Source organism: Monodelphis domestica, chromosome 6, assembly GCF_027887165.1.
Source record: "Monodelphis domestica isolate mMonDom1 chromosome 6, mMonDom1.pri, whole genome shotgun sequence".
In the NCBI taxonomy this organism is placed as follows: Eukaryota; Metazoa; Chordata; class Mammalia; order Didelphimorphia; family Didelphidae; genus Monodelphis; species Monodelphis domestica.
In genome coordinates this window covers 242,239,260-242,247,217 of record NC_077232.1, presented here as the reverse complement: position 1 = coordinate 242,247,217, position 7,958 = coordinate 242,239,260, and the positions used below count along the sequence as shown (strand labels likewise).

The 7,958-nt window shown below is 39.4% G+C and overlaps 1 long non-coding RNA gene across 1 annotated transcript in view; it reads right to left on the bottom strand.

The window, feature by feature from the left end:
• Positions 1 to 5,948: 5,948 nt before the first annotated feature.
• LOC130455096 (uncharacterized) overlaps positions 5,949 to 7,958 on the bottom strand; it is an 83,354-nt gene continuing 81,344 nt past the window's right edge. Inside the window, exon 3 of the long non-coding RNA XR_008912979.1 lies at positions 5,949 to 6,142. This is a non-coding gene — a long non-coding RNA (uncharacterized LOC130455096). The remainder of the gene's footprint in view (positions 6,143 to 7,958) is intronic.

The window sequence follows — 7,958 nt, the reverse complement described above, 5'->3', positions numbered from 1 at the left end:
TTAATATAAGAAGCAGTTTGAATTTCTTGTGAAGTAGCAATAGCTGAAGTGGTAGTAGATACAAGCATCATAACTAGAGAAACTAGAGTTGTGATAAGAAGACTAATACCCCTCTTGGCACGCATCAATTCATATTGGAGCTGTTGGATCAAGTAGGCACCCCGGGAATGATACCAAAGGGTGGGAATATTTACCAGGATGAGAACATGGGCTGGTTTTCAGACTATAAGTATTTTGCTGGCATTGAGTCCTGGGAAAAGATAATTTGAAATATTATAATTGATACAATCATAATAGAAGGAGAATTCACCAAAGGTAATATTTATATGCTACCAATCAAGTACATGTATGGAGAAGAAAGACAGGTGAGGGAAGAAATATTGAGTCAGGATGATGTCAAGGGAGTTAGAGCCATAAAGGAAGCCCATAGATATCTATGTGTGGTATTTTTGTACTATATGGTAGGCAAAAGATATCATTGGGGGTTATTATATTGAATGGATGCATTAGTGATGGAATCAGGCAAGCTCCAATCAAAGAGGGATCCATGAGGACAATTTGGAACATGAAGGCCACATGGAGGAACATAAATACACTGGTAAAAAACAAAGGAGGTAATAATATTTTGGCATGGGGATACCCCAAATGGTTGTTCTGCCGGGGTGTAGGAATTTTTAGAGCCTTCATTCAGCTTTGTCTGGGAAATGGATGGAACATGGAGAATATTCCAGAAATTATTATAAGAAGTAACCATTAGGGACAAAGTGTATAGAGGCTTATCATGGGCCCACTGTACATAACCAGGTTGCAAATTGAGAGTAAAACAAATGATTTGTGTTGAAAATTTAGTTTCCTTGAATAAGCCATTGAAGGGGCATAGCAAAGTGAAAATAGGATACATTGGACATAGGAGGGGGCAAAGGAAAGTCCCAAGTGATTGACTGTACAAACAGAGGGTTAGGCATGTAAACCCAGTATGCGTCAGCAGAAGTGCTAGAGTGTGCAGAGAGAAGGGCTAACATAGCAACAAATAAGGCAGCAGTACCACCAGAATATGTAAATTCTTGCTTGTCTTCTCTTTCTTCCACTTGGGCTGCTTGTCACTTAATTTGTCCCCAAGTAGGTAGAGCAGCTTATGTTGGTGTTTTGACACAGTGTCTTTGAATCTGCTTCCTCTTAAGCTTGTAGGTCAGTCTCCTCATCACCTTCCTTCTTGCCTTCCTGCTCAGATGCATCACGTGGCTTGGTGTGGGACTGGGAGTCATGGCAAGGATGCATGTCTTTCTGCAATCCAAATAGGTGCTGGAGGAAATACACAAACAGATCCTCATCCCCAGAAGGGGACAGGTGCTGGCGGTTGCCAGTGATTAGTAACATTACCTTTCCAAATAACCTTTTGTCTGGGGATTTGAGTGGAACTATGTTTGTTGATTCTTAATTGTCCTTGTTGGTCCAAATTGAGGAAATTGATTACAAATAGAACATGTGCTAATGCATGGCCTGGTTTAAATTGGTACGGCAAATTTTTTAATCTTTTTAGTTGATTTTTTAATGTAAGATGGGCTCTTTCTATTATAGCTTGGCCTTGAGGAATCTATTGGATTCCTGTCTTTTGAAATATTTTGAATTGTGAAGTGAAATTAGCAAGAGCTTTGGGTGTATATGCTGGGCCATTATCTGTTTTAAGGGTTTGTGTAATACCCATAAACTGAAATGCAGAGAGTAAATGAGAGATCACATGCTTTACTGCTTCAACTGTATGGATAGAAGCAAAAATTAGATTAGAAAAAGTATCCACAAAAACATGAATGAAAGAGGAAGTCCAAATGGGGGATAATGTGTAACATCCATTTGCCATAGATGGTTAGGAAAGAGGCCTTTGGGATTAATTGCAATAGAAGATGGAGTAGACAGTATGGGTAAACACGATGGGCAGGATTTGACAATAGATCTGGCTTGTTCTTTAGTTATTTTGAATTGTAATCATAAAGATTGGGAATTTTGATGGAATAATTTATGAGATTCTTGGGCTTGTTGGAATGGTGAAAGGGTCATGACAGTAAGAAAATCGGCAATGCTATTTCCTTCAGATAATGGTCCTGGTAAATTGGAGTGAGAGTGAATGTGCATGAGAGTAAAGGGGGTTTGACAGTTAATAGAAAGGGATTGTAAGGTAGAAAAAAGTTGGTACAGATCAGAAGGCAGTGTAGATTTTTTTAAGGCTGTTTCAATATGCAAAGCTGCATGGCATGTGTATTTGCTGTCTGTAAAAATGTTAAGGGATGTGAATGGGTATAAGGTTAGGACGTGAATTAGTGAATGCAGTTCCACCTTTTGAGTAGACAAAAATGATGTGCAAATGGTAAGGTATATATTCTGGGTTGGTTGATTTCCCAGTTGAGGATCCATCTATAAAGACAGTTGTGGCTTGTGGAATAGGGGAGCTTAGGACATTTTTTGGAAAACATATAGCATGCTGAGAGGCAAACTGTATTAGAAGATTTGAAGGGAAGTTATGGCCAATTTGTCCACTAAAGGACAAATCGCAAAGGTGATTTGCCAAGGAATAGAAAATTGATATAAGGAAATTATATTTCCCTTAGAAAAGGGAAGGATAATATTTGTAAGTTCTCTAGCAAAAAGTTGTAGAGCTCAGTGTCTTCCTTTGGTAATAAGGGATGATTCCATAACAACAAATATAGAAAGAGATTTGGAGGGAGTATGTGCTAAATAGATCCATTCAAGTGGCCCATCTTGTTAAAGTAGACCAGTGGGTGAATGCGGTGTTGCAAAAATGAGTAATGAAAACAGTTGGGGATGGATCTACATGCGAAAGCTGAGAATTACTAAGGGCTTCTTGAACTTTTTGCAAGCCAATTCTGGCTTCTGGTGTTAGAATTCTAGGTGAATTTGGATTTGGGTCTCCTGTTAGGAGTGAGAAAAGGGGACTAAGGTCAGAAGTGCATAATTTAAAGGATGGACATATCCAATTAATATACCCTAATAATTTTTGATAATCGTTAAGAGTTTTGAGATAATCTAAATGAATGGTTAATTTTTGTGACTGGACACAGGCCCCTTCAATGAGGTAACCTAGATATCTATATGGCTTTGAATTTTCTAAAGTATCATGGGAGGGATGTGAAATGAGGATATCATCTACATAATGGATAATATAAGCTTATGGGTATTCTGGAGGGGAGCTAAAGTCTGTGCTACAAAGTTTTAACACAGGGTGGCACTGTTAGCCATACCCTGAGGAAGAATTTACTATGATATCTTTTCTTGGGTTCTTTAAAGTTAACTGATGGAACAGAAAAAGCAAAATATGGGCGATCATCAGGGTACAAGGGAATGGTGAAGAAGCAATCTTTTAGATCTATTATAATATGGTGATAATTTTTAAGAATGCTGTAGAATTTGGAATACCTGGTTGAGGAGATCCCAGGATTATCATGTATTTATTAACTTCTCTAAGATCTTGGAGAAGCCTACATTTCCCTGATTTCTTTTTTATGGTAAAAATGGGAGTGTTCCAGGGAGAGGTGGAATGTTCTATATGTCCTACTTCTAGTTGTTCCTTAACTAGTCTTTCAACTACAGTTAGCTTCTCTCCAATGAGGGGCTATTGATCTACCCATATAGGTGTAGTGGTTTTCCAAATGATTTTTTTCAGCTGTATATGAGGGAGAAGCTGTGATCAATGGCCCTAGGAAGGAGCTGAATGAGTTACTTGAGACAATTCATGCTTTGGGGGAATGTTAGGGGTAAATTTCATGGTTGGACTGAATATATATTTTACTTGTTTGCCAGGGATTTAAATTCTAAATCCCAATGAAATACTCAAGTCAGAATGGAATTTTATGGTGGTTTATTTACAATAGAGTAAAAATATTAAGGAAGAAAGAAAGAAGGAAAGAAGGAAAGAAAGAAGGAAAGAAGGAAAGAAAGAAGGAAAGAAGGAAAGAAGGAAGGAAAGAAAGAAAGAAAGAAAGAAAGAAAGAAAGAAAGAAAGAAAGAAAGAAAGAAAGAAAGAAAGAAAGAAAGAAAGAAAGAAAGAAAGAAAGAAAGAAAGAAAGAAAGAAAGAAAGAAAGAAAGAAAGAAAGAAAGAAAGAAAGAAAGAAAGAAAGAAAGAAAGAAAGAAAGAAAGAAAGAAAGAAAGAAAGAAAGAAAGAAAGAAAGAAAGAAAGAAAGAAAGAAAGAAAGAAAGAAAGAAAGAAAGAAAGGAAGGAAGAAAGAAAGAAAGAAGAAAGAAGAAAGAAAGAAAGAAAGAAAGAAAGAAAGAAAGAAAGAAAGAAAGAAAGGAAGGAAGAAAGAAAGGGAGAGAAATAGGCAGGAGTTCAGAGGCCCCAGCCAAGGATGGGGGGCCTTAGGATTAAATCAACAAGGCTTCCAGCCACAAGGCCTCCTTCAAGATGAGGGACCTCCTCAGTGGCTTGTGCCTTCAGAAAAGCCAAGGAAAGGGAAGTAAGCCTTTTACTCACCATGTGACAGTCTAAGGGAAGCAGTCTGCAGTGTCAAGCTCGAGTTCCTCCACAGTCAAGTTCCAAGGCCAAGTCCCTCTCACAGGAAGCAATGTGAAATATAAAGGCAGTTCTGTACATCACTTTCTGTGTCTCACATGTACTAATGGTGGCTTAAACTTGGCTTTGGATAGCCCAGGGGGAAGTCAGTTGTTTCTGATTTGTCACTTGCTAGCACATGTGGGTCATAGACCTTCCTCCCCCACACTTAATCCTTTAGTGGGGGTGTATACATTCCTGGTTGCTAAAATTCTAAAAACTAAGCAGGGTGGAGTCAATCTAAAATTCACAGTCCAAAGACCCTGTTTTTTATTCTTTGAGGGGGGATCTCCTGCAGGGAGATGTGTGGTTTCCACGCAATATAAATCTCATCCTGCACTTCCTGGAGTGGCTCCTTGCAATTGGAATACAGTGAAGTGAGCAACAAAGCTCTGAATTGTTGACAGGGCAGGAGCTGGCCCTGTTGGGAATTTCCTGAAATATGTTGGCCATTAATATCAGTATGGGAATAGCATGAATTAGACCAATGTAGTCTTTTGTATGTCTTTTGCATTTTGATCAAGATGTTTTTGTTCTAAACATGGCATTAAATTGTCATTTAAACTTTTGTTTTGTGAATTTACATTCATTAGCAAAGTGGCCAATTTTACAGCAAAACAATGGCCTTCTTTTCTAACAGCAAATACTCCTGATGATTGGAGGACGCTGCAAAAGCTGCACCTTGCATACATGAGGGCCTGATATCAGAACACATTTTAATAAAATCTGCCAAAGTATATTGATGTCTAAAAGGCGGAATAGCATTTTGACAGGTTTTATTGGCATTTTCCTAAGCTAATTGTTTTACTACTAAATTGGTTGCTTCAGGATCTTGGACTAATCAGCTGACAGAATGTAAGAGGAGAGATACAAAATCCTGATAAGGTTTCTGGGGGGAAAGGGGGTCTTGACTGACTGCCAAGTTCTGTATTTTTAAGGTGGATGGTGACAGTTTTCTCCAGGCTTGAGTAGCTATAATGCTCATCTGTTGATAGGCCTGAATATCAAAGGTCAGTTGGGCTTGTAAAGGTGAATAGGCACCTTCTGCCATTAGCATATCAAGAGAAATTCCATTGTGAGCCCTAGAATTCCTGTCTGCCTGAGTCTTTGCTTTTTTATGACACTCAGATTTCCAAGTAAATAGTCTCCTCCAGGTAAGCAGGCCTTAGCTATGGCATGCCAGTCTTCAGGGATCATGACTTCATTAGCCAAGGACTCTATTAAGGCTAATGTGAAAGGGGCAACAGGGCCATACTGTGAGGTGGCTGTTTTTAACTGGGTTAAGATTTTAAAAGGAATAGAAACACACTGGCGATGTCAGTGTACAGCTTGATCAACATTTCCAACAACAGGAAATGCCATGAGTCCCATAGAGGGAGGGGGTATTTCCTGATCTATTTGTCTCAAGGCTGACTGATATGGCGAGTGATTTTCAATAAAAAAAGTACTTGAAGACTTCCTGGGTGATAAGGGATTTAAAGAAGAGACTGAGGAAATGTAGCTATGGGGTCCATTGTTCTTCTTTAATTATTTCAGCTGTGGCTTCCACTCTGTTCTGTTCTGACTTCTGTTGAGATATCTGTAGGAACAGAAGATTGAGGAGGGGGTGGGGTTAAAGGTGGAGGAGGGGGCGGAGGAGGTTATCCCAAAAGCCCTGGGGGAGGGAAGAATAAAGTTTATTCCGGACTCTGGTCTGGGTCTAATAAGGAGCAGCTTCTTCTTCTAACCCAGCCTAGTAATTAGGTGAAAGTCCTTCAGTCTGCTTGGGAGGGGATTCCCCAGTCTTATTGTCTGGTTCACTATGGGGAATTGTAACTTGATGAAGTGCTAAAGGGGGTACAACTGGGGTGTGGGATTTAAAGAGAGCCTTTCTAGGGGAGCTACTATTATATTGTTGGGTTTTTTTCTCATTTTCCTCCTTGGAATTATGAGACTGAATTTAGCTTCGATTTTGAGCAAGAGGGTGCTGGATTGAGTGATTCATGAATTAACCCCTAGAGAGAAAAGGTATCTATAGGTACTGCAGAAGGTCCTTCTAAAGCACAATGCTTTTGTAGCATTCTACCTACTCTCTCCCAGTTCTCAATATCAAAAGAACCTTCACAGGAAACCAGGGGGCACACAGAGGATACAAGCTGTAAAAATCTCTGTATGCCAGTCAAAGAAACCTTAGCTCCACAAGCCATTAACATATTAGTAATGGCCTCCACAGAAAGCTGCTGGTCATGAGAAACCATTGGCAGTATGTTTTACTTCTGATGTCCTCCCCTGATGGGGGAGAAGTCCCTTAGCTGCCATTTTTTTTCTTTCCTTGATGCACATGCTCCACAAATGGTTAAAGATCCCTTCAGGTCCCTGTCCAAGGGGCCAAAATGTAAGATTCCCCACTGGAGGGCAGAACCAGGACCAGAAGTTCCTCATGTAAGGGAAAATGAGAGACCAGAGAAAAAGGTTGCAGTGGGAAGCACCTCCTCTGAAACATCAAAGAGAAGGTGTAGCAGATAAGGCTTCCTCTAATCATTATTATGCTAAGACTAAAGAAGGTGAAGGAGAGGGCACTGGAACAGATAGATCCTGAGTAATCTGCCTCTGAAAGGGCACTCAAATCTGAATCCTAGACAGGCTCTGAGATCTCTGCCTCTGACATATCCCTCCTACTGTTAACTTACCAAGCTAATTCAAAACAAAGGCTCTGTGCTTTTTCAAGCCTCCTGTAACAGTTAGAAGAACAAGATGTTGCAATTTGAATGTCAACTATCTTTTCTACCAAACTCTTTCCTCATAACCATGCCAGAATTCATGCAGAACTTAATAGGTTATGAGGTACTAAAGTCAGTACTGTCTAAGACAGTACCCCACAGATAATTCTGATCCTGGCCTGTCTCTACATGATGATAAAAGCTCTGCTAGCAATTTTTAAGCAGTGGAACAGAAATAACAAGAATACCATTGAAAATAATGAAATGAAGTTAGAATTATGGTTCCTTAAAACTAAGTTAGACTGGATGGAGGTTCAATGTCAGGAATTGACAAAGGCAAAAGAAACAGTACAAGGAATTGTAGAACAAGAGGCACCAAAGTTAGAAGGTGCAGAAAAACCAAATGCACCAGCAAAGCTCCAGCTAGAAACAGAGGCTCTAGACTCTAGAGAATATCCCTGCACATATATTCCCTTTAAGAGAAGTACCTATGAACTCCCCAGATATAGGTATCTGGAATGTCAAAGCCCACCATAGATTCACACAGGCTGACCTCGAAACCATAAAAAAGAACACCCCTAAAATTGAGGAAGAGTCCTTGGGAGTGGTAAAAGAATTTAGGAGAATGTTAAAATCTTTGATCTCTTATATTCAATATACTTATGGAAAAAATGTTAACAGGAAAAACAACAGATA